Raw genomic sequence first — 18,748 nt, forward strand, 5'->3', positions numbered from 1 at the left:
TTTGCAAATTGTCCTATTTATTTCTTAAGAGAAAATTACAGTTAGGTATGCAAACCTGTTGATCAATATCTTTGTCTCCTGCACCAAAGTTCTTCCAGAAATGAGCCTTGACCTCATAGCCTCCCCTTGTTATCCTTGCAGGCACTCATGGTTGAGGCCACGACTTTGTTTCTGAATTAAACAGAAGGAAAGTTCTTTCAACCTAGAGAGTGGGCAGCTATGAAGCCCAAGCACAGAAAGATAGCAAAGAAACAGCGGACCAGGAGGTCAGTGGCCTATCTCTGTAAGTCTACAGCCATGATGAAGATGCCTCTTAGTATGAGATGCATGCCACCTGTCCAGAAGAGGAATGGGTCATCTCTCCAGAAGCAAAAACTGAGTAGGCCTTTTGAGGCCCTGGAGATTATTGTCGGCCACAGAATTTCTCAAGGCTGCAAGGAAGCCAATGAACCAGTCACCCAGTGGAAAGCCATCATTCTAGATCAACTGCCAACAAATCCCTCTCTTTATTTGTTGAAGTATGATGGAATAGATTGTGTCTATGGATTGGAGCTTCACAGTGATGAAAGGATTTTAAACCTTAAGTTCCTGCCTAACAACGTACCATTTCCTCAGGAGACAGACACTCATCTCTCAAACACCATAGTTGGCAGAGCAGTGAAACATACATTTGAGGGCACAAATGGCTCTAAGGATGACTGGAAGGGGATGGTCCTAGGGGAGGTGCCAATCATGAAGACCTGGTTCTATATTACCTACAAGAAAGATCCGGTCTTGTACATTTACCACCTCCTGGTTGACTACCTTGAAGGCAACCTCCACATCATGCCAGGCTCTAGGGAGGAGTGGAGTGGGGTGATCCAAGATGAGGTGCAGACCATGAAGACCTGTTTCTACATTACCTACGAGAAACATCCAGTTGTGTACCTTTACCAGCATGTAGATGACTACATTGAAAGCAACCTCCACATTATGCCACGATGTCCTCCAATAGGGGTGAATTTGGAATTAGGCAGGGATTCCTTGGCAGGCAAAAGCGTGCAGCACAACGAAAAAGATGGAACCCAATTATAGGTAAAATTATTTACCAAGTTCCCACCAAACCTTCCGTGCATTTCATCAAGTTTGATAATGACTTCCATATCTATGTCTATGATTTGATGAAGATTTGTTAAATTGAAATTCACAAATTTTGGGGGTCAGACTTAAAACTGTGTTTGGGGAACTCTTTTTTTCAGAAATACCTCAGGTCTTCTATTAATCCTGGTATCTTTCCCAATGGAACTTTTTTTTGCTCTAAAAATAAAAATTTGTGAAGATGTTATGTTGTTTGGTCAATGATGGAGTGTGTGGTGGATGGGACATCACAGAAAGACAGGCCTCAAAACAAAACAGGACTTATGGTCTTTTCCCCTTGGTGAGGGAATGACGAAATGAGACGCAGTGTGTGGAAGAGGACAAGATGGCTGTTTAGGAAACAGAGGAGAGTGGCCAAAAATATGTATGATCTCAGAGAGGGATAATGCATGAGGGAAAAACATGTCATATGTCAGGCTACACTCTCAGTACTATTATGACTCTGTTTCTGTAGCAAATATTCTTCTCAAGATAAGAACTTTCAATATTACAATCCCTCAATTTTTATTGTTATTTAAACACATATACACACACAAGTTAATGCTCACCAACTGATGAGAGCTCAACTTAGGGTGCCATTCTGGGGTTGGTAAGAGTCTTATTTTTAGCAGTGTTTCCATAAGGCCATGGGGTTACTCCAACTAGGACCTTGGGTTTGTGAGGAGAGGGTGCCTGCAGTGTCCATGTCCCTAGGCACTAAGACTGCCTTGTCCCATAATCCGACTGATGACTATCTTCAATATCATCACAAAAGTTTTGTTGGGCAAAGGATGGATATAAAGACAGTGATCCATATCAGAAAACTAGACTGAACTTTCAAGCTCCTGTTGAAGATGAGAAGGTGGGAGAAAATGAGCAAAGAAGTCAGGAATATAAGGCTAAGTCATTCCACTGAGACACTCTGCCTGAGCTATTTAGAGCTCAACAGAATCAGCTGTGCTGGGACTGACAGACCATGGGATCAAAGTGGAAGTTCTAAATGTGGCTAACAATTGAGGCAGGTTGAAAACCCAATGATAATGGCACTGGGATTTGTCTCTACTTCACATACAGGCTTTATGTGATCCTATTATGTGTGAATGCCTCCCCTCATCAATCTGCATTGAGGGGGACTACGGTTGTCCCGACTAACGAATCTTTTATTTTGCAGTAGGTCTCACAGAACTCACTTCTTTAAAAAACACACAGAATGACTTTATGTAATATCCTGAGTCTCAAGGAGAGGACAAAATACAACCAGTCAGTGGACTGGAGTGCCATGACCTTGGGCAGGTTTTCTTGGTTTCAACCACCTAACTATTAACTCAGTGTTGAAGGACAGGCGTAGCTGTCCTGCAAATGCTTTTCTATCTGTTCAGATTTTTCTTACTCATTTTGGAGATAGGCATACCTTCTCTTTTCATTGACTCAGTCAGTCAGGAAGTAGGTTTCTCAGCAGAGAACAAAATACATACATCCTTCCCTTCTTATGCTTGCTTGAACTCATAATGGAGACAATGAATTTGTTACTGACTTAAACATAAGAGTTTTTTCAACCTAGAGAGTGGGCAGGTAAGAAGCTCAAGCACAGAAAGGTAGACAAAATACAGCGGACCACTAGTGAACCTGATAGAAGGGATAGAAGGAAGTACTCTACAACATATGGGCACAGGAGAACACTTCCTAAATAAAAACCCAGCAGCACAGACATTAATGGCAACTTTGAATAAATGGGACCCCTGGAACTGAGAAGCTTCTGTAAAGCAGAGTACACTGTCACTAAGACTAAAAGGCAAACAACTGACTGGAAGAAGATTTTCACGAACCCCTCAACAGACAAAGGTCTGATCTCCAAGAACTCAGGAAACTCAATGTTAAAATACTAATTAACCCAATTAAAAATTGGGGTACTGAACTGAACAGAGAATTCTAAACAGAAGAAGTTCAATTGGGCAAAAGACACTTAAAGTCAGGCTCAACTTCCTTAACAATAAACGGAAATGCAAATCAAGACAACTTTGAGATATCATCTTACACTGTCAGAATGGCAAAAATAAAAAACATCAATGATAGCCTTTGCTGGAAAATTGTGGAGAAAGGGGTATACTCATCCATTGCTGTTGGGAATTCAACATGTGCGACCATTTTGAAAAGTAGTGCTTCGGTTTCTGAGGAAATTTTGGATCATCTTATCCTTTGCTCCAGCAATACCACTCTTGAGAATATACCCAAGAGATGCCCTATCATAAAACAAAAGTATATGCTCAACTATTTTCATCGCAGCATTGTTTGCTATAGCCAGCACTTGGAAACAACCTAGATGCCTACCAATGGAAGAATGAATGAAGAAAGTATGGAATATATACATTTTAGAGCACTACTTAGGAGTAAAAATAAAACAATGACTTTTTGAATTTGCATGCAAATGGATGGAAATATAAAAAACTATCCTGAGTGAGTTAAGCCAGACCCAAAAAGAGGAACATGGGATGTACTCACTCATATTTGGTTTCTAGTCATAATTAAAGGACATTTATCCTATAATTCATGATCCTATAGAAGCTAAATAAGCATGTGAACCTAAAGAAAAACATATAGGCATCATCCTTCATTAGGTGATGAAATAAGACAGAGACAGAACCCACATTGGAGCACTGGACTGAAATTTCAAGGTTCAAATCAGGAGCAAAAGAGAAAAGAGCACGAGCAAGGAACTCAGGACCGTGAGGGGTGTACCCACACACTGATGCAATGGGGATGGTCTATCAGAATATCACCAAGTCCAACTTGCATGGTTCTGTAAAAACATGGGATAAAACAGGACTCGCTGAAAATAGTGGACAATGAGGACTACTGAGAACTCAAGAACAATTGCAATGGGTTTTTGATCGTACTTCACTTATTGGCTTTGTGGGAGTCTAGGCCATTTGGATGCTCACCTTACTAGACCTGGATGGAGGTTGGTGAACCTTGGACTTCCCAAAGGGCAGGGAACACTGACTGATCTTAGTGCTGAGGAGAGATGTGGACTCTTTGGGGGATAGGTGAGGAAAATGGGAGGCGGTAAGGGGAGGAGGCAGAAATCTTTAATTAATAAATAAATTTTAAAAATTGCTTTGGCTATCCTGGGTTTTTTGTTTTTCCATATAAAGTTGGTTACTTTCCTCTCAAGTTATATGAAGAATTTTGATGTGATTTTAATGGGGATTGCACTGAATCTATAGATTTCTTTTGGGAGAATTGCCATTTTTACTATGTTGATCCTCCCAAACCAAGAGCAAGGGAGATCCTTCCATTTTCTGGTATCCTCTTGCATTTCCTTCTTAAAAGTCCTAGAGATATTTTCAAATACATCTTTGACTTCCTTGGTCAGAGTTACCCCAAGATATTTTATGCTATTTTTGGCTATCATGAAGGGTGATGCTTCTGTGAATTCCATCTCTGCATACTTATCTTAGTGCATAGGAGGGCAAGTGATTTTTTGTCGAGTTAATCTTGTATCCTGCCACATCACTAAAGGTCTTTATCAGTTGTTGAAGTTCTTTGGTACAGTTTTGGGGTCACTTATGTATACTATCATATCATCAGCAAATAATGAAAGTTTAACTTCTTCCTTTCCAATTTGAATCCACTTGATCTCCTTATGTTGTCTTATTGCTATTGCTAGAACTTCAAGCACTATATTGAAGAGGTAAGGAGAGAGTGGAGTCACTGTCACAAGCCTTTGCAGGGGCTGCATTAACTGAGAAATTAGGGCACTCTTTTGAATATAGTGATCAGAGCTCTAAGGCTCAAGTCCCAGGCTGAGTCCTACCTCTTTGTTGGTCTACATGGTTTTCACATCAGAAGGATGTGGAGTTTATGAGGCAAGCCCCAAGAGGTTTGAAATACTGCAGGAATTGATATGCATGAAGCATCTGGGTGCACAATAAATGCTACTCCTTATCTCATGTAAAGTTGGTGCCTAGGATGTTGTGGTGATGGCTGCTTGGTATAGTGTAAGCATCAAAGGTCTGATCCCCCAGAAATGCACTTGGTGTTCTGGCTAAAGAGTCTGGCCTCACTGTCCATGGATATATTTGTTTAACAAGTTCTGCTTGAATGACTGCGGTTAGAGAATTACTGAGCTTGACTCCCAACATTGATCACTGTGCTGCTTAATTCATGTTCACACATACATGCATGTGAACCCACACACATGAAGAAATAAGCATACACACATAAACGCTGTAAGTAAACCACACACAAAATGAATAAAAGGCAAAGAGTGCCTAAGTCTCTGTTTGATCCCACAGTACCCCAGGAAATGGTAATTGGGGTCTTTTATAAACCTCTTACAAAGGACTTCAAAGAATGTCTGTCTTCCCAGGCCATGACATTATGTTTCAGTACCTTTAGCAATCCTCATCAGACCACACTCGGATCTGTCCATAGAACACTTGCACAGAACACTCATGTTGATAGGTGACCCAGATTAACTGAGAAGATAGTTAGCATGATCCCCACCTCATCACACAGCCTTCATCTAAGGGAAAAGTGCTCACAAGCTCAATAAGCCAGCATTCTTTCACACCTTCCTGATATCAAACACAGACTTACAGTCATATTTCCTTCCATGAATTTTCAGGAGCAAAGCATGGAGAAAAACAGCAGATCTAAAGAAACCCCTGGCCATGCTTCATTCCCTCATGACCTTTCTGCTCTCTTTGGATATGCCAAAACCTTATTCATCCCTTTAACCTTACTGAGAGCCCTGAATTTGTAAGGTACCATTGAAACTTCTGGGACTGGGAGGTGAAAATTGAGACATATCTATGGCCCTCAGGGAACTCATCTTATATTCCAAAGAGATGGCAGATGGAAAAGTTTGTCCTAGATACTGTGAAATTTTTAGAGTCAGAAGAAATTTCAGCTGTAGCTGATATGAAAGCCCCTGCCTATTGAGGGTGCTGGAAGAAAGTAGACATTGGAGATGGCCAGAAACCCAGTTCCCTAAGAATTATTTGAGTCCTGTGCTAACCCCACAGTATCCTGCAGGCATTTTTTGTAAGCTGGTGCCTCAATAGTTGTAAAACTCCAATGAGGTATGCTTAGTTAACACAGACACACCGTTATAGATACCACCTACATTCTGGAGTGTTCTTTATCTGCAAGAGAAGCAAGTGAATTAAGGGAGAGCAGCAACATTCCTATGTCTCTTTGGGTTTTACTCTTAGATGATATTGAAGTTTTTGCCTTCAACAAAATCTTAAAGAACATACTGTCCACCAAGTCAGCCACAGGGGGAGAAAATTCATCACTGAGTGAATTATACCCTCCTCCAGGGGCCTCTGATACCAGTTGTCAACTAGGCGCTTTTTGGGTCTGGCACAAACTTCTGACCCTTCCCTCTTATGTAGGACAGATGAAGGAAGAGATATGCTTACTCCAAGACCAGACAAAACTCTCTGTATTTAAGAATAGTCAGTTAAGCTCAGCAGAGAGACACTACCAAGGAAAAGCACTTCAGTTATTTCCATTTTAATGTCCCTGATACATTCTAAAGTTTCAGCAAGACAGGTCTAAAGTGAAGAGTCAAATACCTGTCTCTCTTCTATACCAAAGAGCCTACATTTACACTTGACTCTCCCTCGACTGTTGACTCCAATATAGACCCAAGCTGTGTGTGTTGTTTAATTTATAACTTAAAATTTCGGCAGTCCCTGCAGCACAAGTGTAGTGGATGCCACTTGCTAACTTGCTTGCAGCCTCAAACTCAGCTAGGTTTCATACACAGCACATGACCACTTCTAAGGGAAGGATGCTACCCACAGTGGACTGGGCTTGATTAACACTTGACAACAGTCATGCTTACAGACCCAACTGAGACTTTTATCTGCTTCTAAGTTGGGTCAGGTTGTCAGTTAAAGCCTAATGTGATAGGGATGATGCATAATTTTGATAAATCAATATATTGGTAAAACACCTATAATATAAAAAAGCCTATCCGATTTTCATTAAAATATTTACCTTTCATGGACATCCATTACTGCTCTGAAAATTTGTTAAGACACGTCTGGCAGAGGTTGACCCTCTTGTGTCATATATATCCTTGTCACATATAACCTCTCCCTAGATACACTCCTACTTGGGAATGAATCTTACATGCGTGTGACTTAGTTGAACTTGGCAGCTTGTTTCAATTCATGCCAATATAGCTGATATCTCCACCTACAATCAAATTACACTTAGGTCAAATAAAAAATACATTTGATATCACGGAATGCCCAGGGAGCACATGTTTAGGAGACAATAATGTATCTGTGGAAGTCATTGGTACCAGCAACCAGATCTGCCCAGGTCTCTGTAAAGAGAAGGAGAGCAACAGGTGTTCAAATCATAAAATGGTTGGGAAGGAAGTGCAGATGCACAGCTCCTGGGAGAATCCAGAGGAATGTAGGTTTGAGCTGGCTCACTCCAAGATTGCCCAGATATATGCAAAAGTAGTTCCAGGATTCTTATTTCTTAATTAGAAATGTCAAAGACGAAAAGGAACAAATGCTCGGATTGATGTTGGAATTGTAATGAAGTTTACAGAACAAAAGATTGAGAATACAGCAGTGTGTATGCCTGACCAATATATCACAGATCTCCAACACAAAATGAAACAATAAACATCCAAATTACCAGCAAAAAGAAGGACAGAATTCAGGAACAGCAACAGCCAAACTGCCTGACAAATTGTTCTTACCTGTATGGCTCCTGGCAATGTGGGGCAGGAAGGAAATTTGTGCCCAAAGATAGACAAAGAGTGGGGCTTTTTTATATAGAATATTTTTTGTGTGAAGCATTGTACATTGCAAGAGGAAAAGAAATGGCTTTAAATCTCTGATTTTTTTTAACACTCTCTCCATGTTCTTTCAAGTCAAATTGAAAGAGGCAGGTGGTGGATTTGGGTTTCTGTGTTGTGAAACAATAATGAGAATAATAGTTGCTCATTCCAGAATTCATCTGTTTTCTTTCAAATAGCCCTCTCCCTTTCTCTTACACCTGGCCTGTTCCCATAGCTTGAGGGCTGATGTCAACTCATGTGTCACCCTGAGGAGCCCTCTCAGAACACACTAGCCTTCCATTTAATCTACTCTGGAAGCCCAACACTTAGGGTGACATTGATCACACAGCCTACTGTGGTTGCACACACTGACACAATAAAGCTGTTACTGTGGGTCTTGCTCTCATTTCCCATGGAGCTTCAATGACCAGCTCCTCAAACAGCTCATCAAGCTAGAGAACACTTTATCTTTTTCTGTATTATCACGTCGTTGCCTCTTCTCTCCCACAAACCAGCTTCTTCCGAAGCAGGATCCTTGATTGTGGTTAGACTTTAAAATATTATATTTTAATAAAATATTAAATAGACTTTAAAATATTAAGATTGATTAGACTTTCAAGGTTGCATTATTATAAACCGACCTGATACCTATATATTATGCATGTAATTATAACAGCCTAAAGTTACAGGAGCCATTTTCAAGTTGTGCATGCGTTTATATTTATCTCCCCCTGAGTATAACAAGCTGCCCATCATGGGTGATAATAGTTTTTACTGGTTAGTTCTGGAATCTATTGGCATAGAACGTGTTGTGGTTTGAGTGAGAAATGTCCCCCATAAGCTCCCATATTTGAACATTTTTCCCAAACAGGTGGTGCTCTTTGAAGTGGTTGCCGGACCTTTAGGAGGCAGAGAATTGCTGGAGGAAGTGGACACTGAAGATAGGCTCTAAGAATCTATAGAATCACCCGACTTCCTGATCTCTCTCTGCTTCTTAATTGTTAATGCAATGTGGCCAGCGAGCCTCAGACTCCTGTTGCTCTGCCATTTCAATAGCTATTGAAACAATCCCTCTGAAATGCTGGGCAAAATAAAACCTTCTCTCCCTTAAGTTCTTTTTGTGTTGATGCTTTTTGCTTGCTTGTTTATTTGCCACAATGTTTTGCATAGCAGATGGAGTGAAACCATTACATTTTGTAAGTACATACATGAGATTAAAACAAAAACAACCCTCAGAAGGACAGATGCCCAAGGATGAAAGAATATTTAACATATTGAAATAGCATTTCATTTCCTTTCTCTCAAGATCATTAAAGATTCTATTTAACAAAGGAAAAACCAATCACACAGGGTCACCTAAAATGTAGTGACTCCTGCCAAGTAACACAGTCTTAATCCTGAGAATTTGTAAATACACAGTACAGCAGGAAACCACACCATAAATGTGATATATCCAAGTTTAGCCCACACTGAGAGGGATCATAATTTAAAAATATCACTTTGCAAATAGAAGCTTAAGATTCACAAAAATGTGTCATCTCAGGATAAGATGGTCTTTAAATTCAATGGCAAACCTCTGTATCAAAAGAGACACAGGAAAACAGTGGTGTGCTCACAAAACAATGGAGACAGTAAGAGAACTGATACATACTGAGCAATATCAAAAGTCAACTTTCCTAGCACATCTTGACGATGTAGGGTCCCCACCAACACATTTATTCCAGATCCTGAGAATAAACATCAACCCCTTTCAAGTATTTGTTTTATTAGAAAATTTTATACCAGTTCTTGGAATTAATACATTGGACAAAGGGTTGGTTTGGGAAGTCCTTCTGTCTATGTTTGCTTTTATTGGTTAATGAATAATGTTGTTTCAGACAGTAGCTTAGCAGAATAGACCTAGGTGGTAAAAGTAAACAATGATAGGAGAAACAGCGTAGGGTCAGTGAGAAGCCACATAGACTCCACCATGGAAGAACACCTTCTCTGGAGTTGTCAAAAATTTGTTGGTAAGACATGATCTACTGGTGATACAGATAAATGTAAATAGGTTTGTTTAGAATAAGGGAGGAATCTAGAAATACGTTTAAGTTATTGGCCAAACAGTGTTGTGAATAATATAGGTTTTTTGTGATTATTTCAAGTTAAGGTGGTCGGGAAACTAACTAATGAGTGGCCTCCACCAACAAAGGGTATTGCAGATTCATTGACTATCTGAGATGGCTTGTCTGGGTAAAACCTATGTTGTATGAATAAATTGGCTACACACCAGAGATATGGAACTAACAATAGACAAAGTCTAACTAGGTGAACCAATGAATAATTTTCGGGTTACTCGCAGGAAAATTGGTGAGCGAGCACTTAGAGTAGATATGACACAATAGAAGTTGGTTCAACAAAGCCCACCCCAGCATGGTTAATAGTTCAGTAAGGCTGAGAACCTGAAATTCACTGTGCAGCCTTGAGGCAAATCAGTGATCTGAAGAGTGTTTTTTTTAATCTTTGGCTCAGTTGATCTGAGCCTCATCTAAGCATCTCTATTTGTCTGTGATGATTGCTCGGTTATATATTTACTGCCAATATACTGTTTGGAGGACGTTGCCTTGTGAATCTGCTCAGCTTATCAAACTCTCTATAGCTAATTTGAGTTGTTTGCTTCCTATCTAAGCAGCTTTCCTGCAGGATAGAGTCTATCAACCAAAACTACATATTGGCATTAAAGAACTTTATATGTGGAGATGGAAGGGTCAGAGTCAGATAAGAAAGTAAAATTATGGGTTCACACAGGAGAGATTAAAAAAAAGGAGAGGGAGTATGAGAGCACTACCCTGTAGGATTTCAAAATGGAAGAGGAGACCTGAGCTAAGCAGGAAACAGCCACAGCATATTCCATAGTCACTACTCCTGTCTAGGCCACAAAATCTCCAAGCAGCTAGCCCAAGCATTGGAAATTTCTACACTGAGAGGGCCAGCTAGAGTGTGGCACAGATGACCGTTTTCCCTGGAGTTATCCTCACCATTGGCAGAAGGAGGCAAATCTCCCTAGAGTCTCAACAAAAAGTCTCACTGATGTAACAAACGGCTTATGAAGGACCCTTGGGGAAGATTCAAAACTAACATAATTGGGAAAAATGCATATTACAGGATGTCATGATGTCAGTCTACACTGTCACATCTGCCTTTCTTCTGATCATATGAACAGGATGCTTGCTTCTTGGGGAAGCATCTCATCTGGCGTTGTAATACCAGGGCATCAAAATGTCCTCATGCTCGTCTTCTCCCCCAGAGGAGTCTCTATCTCAGGTACAGTGCATTGAACCACTTGCAGGAATAATAAAAACAGATAGAACATCCAGCTTGAGATATGACATACATGGCCACAATCACATTGGCAGCAACAAGAAACAGATGAAGAATTCTGAGCATCAATGAAAGCTGAGGACGTAACACCAAAGCTAAGACATGTAACACCATGGGGAGTTGCAGAGTTCCAGAGAATATATTCAGTTACATTCTGGAAGAAGTTAAGACTGCAAAAGATGGCTTTCCTAATCAGAAAGTAGAAAAACTGAGACTATGCGACATATAGGCAGTGATGAGACAAAGGTGGTAACTGAAAATGAAAAACCCCATGTCCCAATTCCAGGAAGATAATGAAAGCATTTTTAAAGGTTAATGAGCCACAAATCCTGGCAGTCAAAGCTCAGGAGATGGAATGCCATTTCAATCCCATGTAATGAATCTCTGCCTTAAGCATCTATAACAATGCACCTCTGCCTTGAGCATCTGCTGTCATGCCCCTCTAAAATGAGCATCTACAGAAATTAACATCTGCTTTCAAATGAAATATACTACTGGGATAGACCAACCATAGCATGCTACTCTGGATGTACACTTTTATATATTTACACCCTAAATTTGATATCAAGACCTGAGCCCAAACAGACGTCACAGTTCGCCGTTTCCCCAAGCTGTGATAATTCAGTAGCCCTCTGGACACATCCACCAGGAGTCTTGAGGGGAGGAAGCAAAGGCATTCATGTTTGAATGTCTCTCATCTCAATCTCCCCAACATTTATTTAAGGTCACACCATTCCCTTTTCTGATTCAGAATATTAACTCAGAGCTCAATACTTTTTAACCAACTGTCTTGTTCTTCAGCCATGGCTCAGTCAGTAAGGTGCTTTCCATACAAATGAAGAACATAAATTTGATCCCTTCAACTTGTGCAAGAATCTCAGAATTAAAGATATAAACCCATCACTCAGTTCTGTGGAGACAGCCACACCTGGGTCTCTGAGTCTCACTCTTTGGTCTAGGGGAATTGGTAAGCTCCAGGTTCAAAGGAATGATGTATCTTAAACATGACAGAGAGTAACTAAGAAAGACACCCATGGTAAATTCTGGCCTCTGCATGCATGCATACACATTTCCATAAAATGTTACACTCATCTTTTTAAACAACTGTGTTTCCAATTTATATTATACACATTTCAGTGGCATAGCTTTGAGCTTAACTTTGACTGCTCTTTGGTGTTATAGGAATGGCAGGCTGCATCCTGCCACCTGTCTCCAGCTCTGGCTAGCTTTTCCAGAAATAATTTTACAGAAACTGTATTCTTTTAAATACTGGTTGACCCATTATTTCTAGCCTCTTATTAGCTAATTCTCACATCTTGATTAAGCCATTTCAAATAATCTGTGTAGCACCATGAGCTGCTGGCTTACCAGGGAGATTCTTAAGCTGCTTCTGTCTCAGAGAGGGGTGGCATGGCGTCTGTATACTCGGCTTCTTTCTCCCAGCATTCTGTTCTGTTTACTCTGCCTATCTAACCTGCTGTCCTATCAAAAGAGCCAAGGCAGTTTCTTTATAAACCTATAGACATACAGTCCTCCTCCATCACTTTGGCCTGCCTCACACAATGACATTAGAAGAAATCTTTCTATAAGAACCCTGTCAACTATCTCATTTGGCCTTTTGAATCCTGTCTCCTCTTTTCCTAAGACATAAGGAAGCTAGGCTCAGGCATGTTACACAGTCTAACAAAGTTCCAACAGAAAGGAAGGATGGAATCAAGATCTGAATTTATTGCCAAAGTCTAAAATCTTAACCAAGGAACTCAGTGCATGACCATACTTTTCTTTCCACTGAGAATGAACCCACACTCTGAGGAGCTGAAAGGCAAATTCACACTGCATCTACCCCACATTGGTCCTTGACAGATGTGAAGAGCATTTTGATGGCCCCTGATACAATGACATTTTATTCCTCTGGAGTTGACTGGCCAGTTGGCCACCTACCTTACTCAATATTTCCTTCTGTGATTGGATTTCCAGAGTCCTCCATCCCTTCCCATCATTGCTAAGTCACACACTTCCCAATGCCGCTTTCAGATTTTACATAGACAGACTTTGCCACCAGAGTGATGGGATGAACTGTAGTATGTGTCCCATTGTTTTATAAAAGAGGGGCCCTGAATAATAACCTTTCTATATTCCTGCAAAATCTAAACCAGAAAATCAGCATGTAAATGTGACATCCCTGCACCTCCACAAGGAGTTAAACTGGTGGTGTAGATTGCAGTGAACAGGATTGACATTCCAATGAAGGGGCATCTCTGCCCGACTTAAGAAAAGTCTCATAGGAAGTGAAGTAGATCTGTGGCCATACAACCTTGGAGGATTTTATGAGGTAGAAATACAGATTTCTATATGAATAGATAATATATTCATAATGATGGGATGGCTATTCTTAGTTGTCAACTTGACTACATCTAGAGTTAATAAGTATTTTAATGACTGGGCATATTTATGGAAGGATATTTCTTCTTAATTTCAATCTTTGAGATAGGACTCTTTTGAGGTGGGAAGAGGCATTTTTGTCTGGGCCACACCATCTTCTGGCAGCTTATATAAAGAAAATGGAAGGAGGAATCACTTTCTCTGCCTGCTTGCTCTCAAAGGCGAGGCTATTCCCTCACCAGCATTAACACAGAATTCTTTATAGTTCTGGTGTGTACCAAAGACTAGCTGACACATTCAGAGTCTCGGACTGAATACCTACTTTGCTTTTGGACATTCCTTTCATAGTGGGATTAACAAGGCCACAACCTATAAACCATTGTGTTAAAACTTTTTCTATAAGTTCTGTTACTCTAGAAAACTATAGCTAATAGAAATGTTACTGAATTAAATAATAGTAACAATAAGTAACTCCTGGCCCAGGAAGTTGGCACAGTAGGCAAAACACTTGCCATGAAAGTGAAAGGCACTGTGACTGAATGCTCAGAATCTACTAAAAGTCAGGATGTGTACAAGTATCTGCAAGTCCAGTTCTCTTAAGATGAATTGGGAGGTGGAGACAGGAGACTCTTCAGAAGCTAGCTAGTCAAGTAGCCTTGAATAAGCAAAAAAAAACAAAAAAGACACCATATCAAACAAAATGGAAGGCAACTACTGATATGCTGGGTTGTCCTCCCCTCTCCTCAAGCCCACATGCTTACTGTGGCAATGCCCACTTGCACTCACATTCATGAATACACACACACATACACACACACACACACACACAAAGAATGAAACAGCTTCCATATGTATGAAGGCACACATACACATCCTTAGGCCCTTCTCGGCCAAGTCTGGCACTAAGCTACCTCTCTTTGATAGAGTCAACCATATCCATACTTATATACCAATTAGACCACCTGTTCTGGAAAATCAGTAACCATCTGGTTCAATGAGATAACCTGTCTCAAATATATGGCTGTGTGTGTGTGTGTTTGTATGTGTGTTTCCATGTGTGAAGATATGCATTGTCAGTCTGTCTCATATGTGCCTATCTCCTAAACACAGGTTTTTATTGACTCCTAATGTGGAAGCCCTTACTTTGTTTAATTTGTTATACCTAACGAGCACAAGGATTGCCAGGAGTTCTAAGGCAAGGCCATATTATAAGTATTAAACAAGCCCAGACCCAGGAAACAAAGACCCAGAGAGTGGAAGGAACAACATGAGTCTAGACAGCTGTCTTGTAACCTCCACATTAACAGATGAATAATGGCATCACCAGTGAATAAAACCTGCAATGATGTATCGGTTGCCAAAATAAAGGAAGCAGCCCACTTAAGAGAAAGACAGAGAGGAAGAAAGAAGAGGGAAAAGGGAACAGATCATCCATTGAGACAAAAAACCAGCAAAGGAAACAAAAGCTTCTTTGTTGACAATAATCTCCTCTTCTGTAAGGGCATTTCCATTCCTTCAAATGACAGACATTCAGACAGAACATGCAAGAGAGAAAAGTGTGAACATGGTGGTGGTGAAGGGAGAGAAAAAGCTGTCTTCTGACCTCTACATAAACAGATGCATAATGTAAGTTGGAAAAGCCTAAGACCAGGTCTCCTTTCACCTCTCAAAAGAAGCAGATGAGATGTGAAGAGCAGGATCTTTGGGTGAATTTCCTACATTATCTGAGCCAATTGGAACTGGGAGCTCTCTGATTGATTCAAATTTAGAATCCTTTTTCTCTGTGGATTCTGTTAGAAGAGCAATGAGCAACCAATATGCAAAAAATAGTGGGGACAACATAAATACTAATCTTAAATCTTTCTGACAAAAAGTAAGGACAGTGAAACATCCAGAAGGTTCCGAAAAAATTTGGAGCCAAAATATTCATCGATCACTAATAAAGAGAATTCGGGAGAAGTATCCCATGTACAGATATCTCAACTACAAGCTGGGTGTTCCTTTGCTGGTATTCAAATTAAGCCAGGATGTGCATGATGAGGCTTTTTATTGTTATTTTAATAGCTTTTACTTAATGTATATTAATAAAATTTTAACACATCAAGCTTGTGTGTTTTATTATCTTACATTGACCCCAAATTAGTTTTTAAGCCAAAGTAAAAGAGGCTTTATTGGTATGAGACTTCATCCAGATAATGCAGACAGCTGCTGCAGGAAAGTAGGGTACATAAAGAAAGACTACTCAGTAAATAATTCAACTAGGCATTGCCAGTTGGTAAAACCTGCAATGATGTATCGCTTGCAAAGTAAAGGAAGCAGCCCTCTTATGAGAAAGACAGAGAGGAAGGAAGAAGAGGAAAAAGGGAAGAGATCATTTGTTGAGACCAAAAACCAGCAAAGGAAACAAAAGCTTCTTTCTTGACAATAATGTCCTCTTCTGTAAGGTCATCTCCATTGCTTCAAATGACAGACATTCAGACAGAACATGCATGAGAGAGAAGTGTGACCATGGTGAAGGTGAAGGGAGAGAAAAAGAAAGAAAACATTCTGGAGATTTAAAGACAGAGAGAATGAAACAACAGAGCATGAGTGTTTCTCTGGTACCTTCACAAAACCCTTATCAGGCCAGCAGCATTCCAGATACTCCAATACATCCAACACAGAATTTTCTTCTTGAACCCTATGACGTTTCCAGGGAGATTGGTGATGTTCAAGAGTTCTGTGTCCTAAGCAAGAGAGAAAAGGACACAAGATAGCAAGCAGGTGACAAGAGTGAGAAGGGGAGGGCGACTGAGTGAGTCACCCACCACCTGGATGCCTGTTAGGACTACAAAATATCCTCCACAGGTTTTGGTGGTTAGGCCTGTTAGTAATTAGGCCTTCCCCTGAAAGGGAACTATCATTTTTGCATGAGAGAGATGGCTCAGCATTTAAGGTCACTTGCTTGTCTTCCAGAGGACCGGGTTTCAATTCCTCCCACCCATACAAACATCTGTAACTCCAGTTATAGAACATCTGACCCTGGCCAACACAAGCACTGAATGCACATGGTGAACACACTAATGTGCAGATAAACTCACACTCATAAAAAAATTAATCATTTCTATTAAAAATAGTAGTCACTCTTTTACTTCAAACAAGCAGGGAACTATATTCAAGAGCACAATGCTCTTACAGAATGGAATTATTCAGTTCTGAGGTAGCATGACTCCCAGTTTCATGAAAAACTGCCACATTGATTTCCCAAGTAGTTGCACTAGTCTGCATTCCCGACAACAAGGGATGGGTATTCCTCTACTCTACATCCATTTCAGCATAGTCTATCATTGGTGTTTTTGATTTTAGCCATTCTGACAGTTGTAACATGGTATAGCAGAGATGTTCTGATTTGCATTTCCCTGATTGCTAAAAAGGCTAAGCATAACATTGTCTTTTGCCCATTTGAAAGTTTTCTGTTGAGAATTCTGTGTTCAGTTAAGTACCCCTTTTTAATTGCAGTAATTTAAGTGTTAATGTCTAGTTTCTGGATTTCTTTACATATTTGGGGATCAGAATTTTGATTACTGACTGGTGAAGATTTTTCACATTCAAAGGGATGCCTTTTTGTCTTAGTGACAAATTCTTTTGCATTACAGAAGCTTCTCACTTTCAGGAGGTGTCACATTTATTCCTTTTTGGTCTCATTGTCTATGCTACTCAGGTTCTACACTGAAGTGGTCTCCTGGGTCCATGTATTGCAGATTCATTTCAACTTCTCATCTATCAAGTTCAGTGTGGTCAGATTAATATTGAGGTCATTAAATCCATTTGTATTTGCATTTTGTGCATGCTGAACAATATGGATCTATTTTTCTTCTTCTACAGGTTGACACCCATTTATGCTGTCTGTCTTCACAAGTCTTTCTCCATGCTTTAAAGGTAACAAATTCTTCCCATTACAGCTCCTGTCATGTTCACCTGCTGTATTTCTCATATAGTTCATTCTGCTCTCCCTCTTACTTCCAGGTCTGATAACGATTATGTGAATTTTTCAACTAATGTACCACACACCTGATGAGCTGGCTTCTTTTCCCAACCACTTCAAAGCAGCTCCAATATATTTAACAGCCAGTAGCAGTGACATTCTTTGAGACCTTATGGAGATGTTAATAGATGGAGTTCTTAAAATGGGATGGGACCCTGGTAGCTGGAAGATTCCAGAAAGTTGGGTGGGGTGCTGCCTCACAATGAATATAATTAAGCCACCCAAGAGCTAAAATCTCATTATTCCCATTGGAAGGGGCACTGTTCAATCATCTAATCTTGCACAAATGACTGACATTGACACAAAAATAATGCCAATTATATTAACCAATTAGCATTTGTACATCTGCAGTTATGTGGTTTGGAAAGTTATTTGGTGGCTTTTCCTCTGTGTGTGTGTGTGTGTTTGTGTGTGTCTGTGTGTGTGATTTGACCAAAGGACAACTTCAGTGGTCATTCCTCAGAAATCATCTACCATGCTTATTTAGACAGTATCACTTACAGGGACCTAGGATTTTCTGAATAGAAGATGCAGTTTGGCCAGTCAGTACCAGAATCCACAGTGTCTGCCTCCCAAGAAGTGACATTACAAGCACACACTACCACGTTGGAAAGCTTTGAATAAGGTTTCTGGAGTCTGAACTCAGGCCTGTATACACACAGCTGATTTATCACTGACAAAGAAACTCTCTTTTCAGTATGTTAGTCTTAAATTGAGACTCATATAGAAAGTGATTGCTCATTTTTGAATTCACAGCACAGTGACTACAAAATTCCAATGTTGTTCAAATAAGAAAACAATATCACAAAGTTAAACAGAGTACTGATTATAAATAAGCACTTGTATACCCCATCTTCCACATGGACCTTCCTGCTCCTTCCCTTTAGTTCTCCCTGAAACTCTCCTCCAAATCCAGGCATGGGTGGCTTTTCCTGCCTTGTGGTGGCAAACTGTTGGACACTGTATGTCCTATCTTCCTCATTTAGCTATACCAGTCATTTTATGGCATAATGTTTTTGTTAGAGTTAACTCAACTGACCACATTAGGCTTTGTA

General features: G+C 40.1%; 1 pseudogene; it reads left to right on the forward strand.

Moving 5' to 3' along the window:
- Nucleotides 1-411: 411 nt before the first annotated feature.
- Nucleotides 412-1,175, forward strand: LOC130869061 (spindlin-2-like; annotated as a pseudogene).
- The last annotated feature ends 17,573 nt before the right edge of the window (nt 1,176-18,748 follow it).

Source organism: Chionomys nivalis, unplaced genomic scaffold, assembly GCF_950005125.1.
Source record: "Chionomys nivalis unplaced genomic scaffold, mChiNiv1.1 scaffold_29, whole genome shotgun sequence".
NCBI classification, from domain to species: Eukaryota; Metazoa; Chordata; class Mammalia; order Rodentia; family Cricetidae; genus Chionomys; species Chionomys nivalis.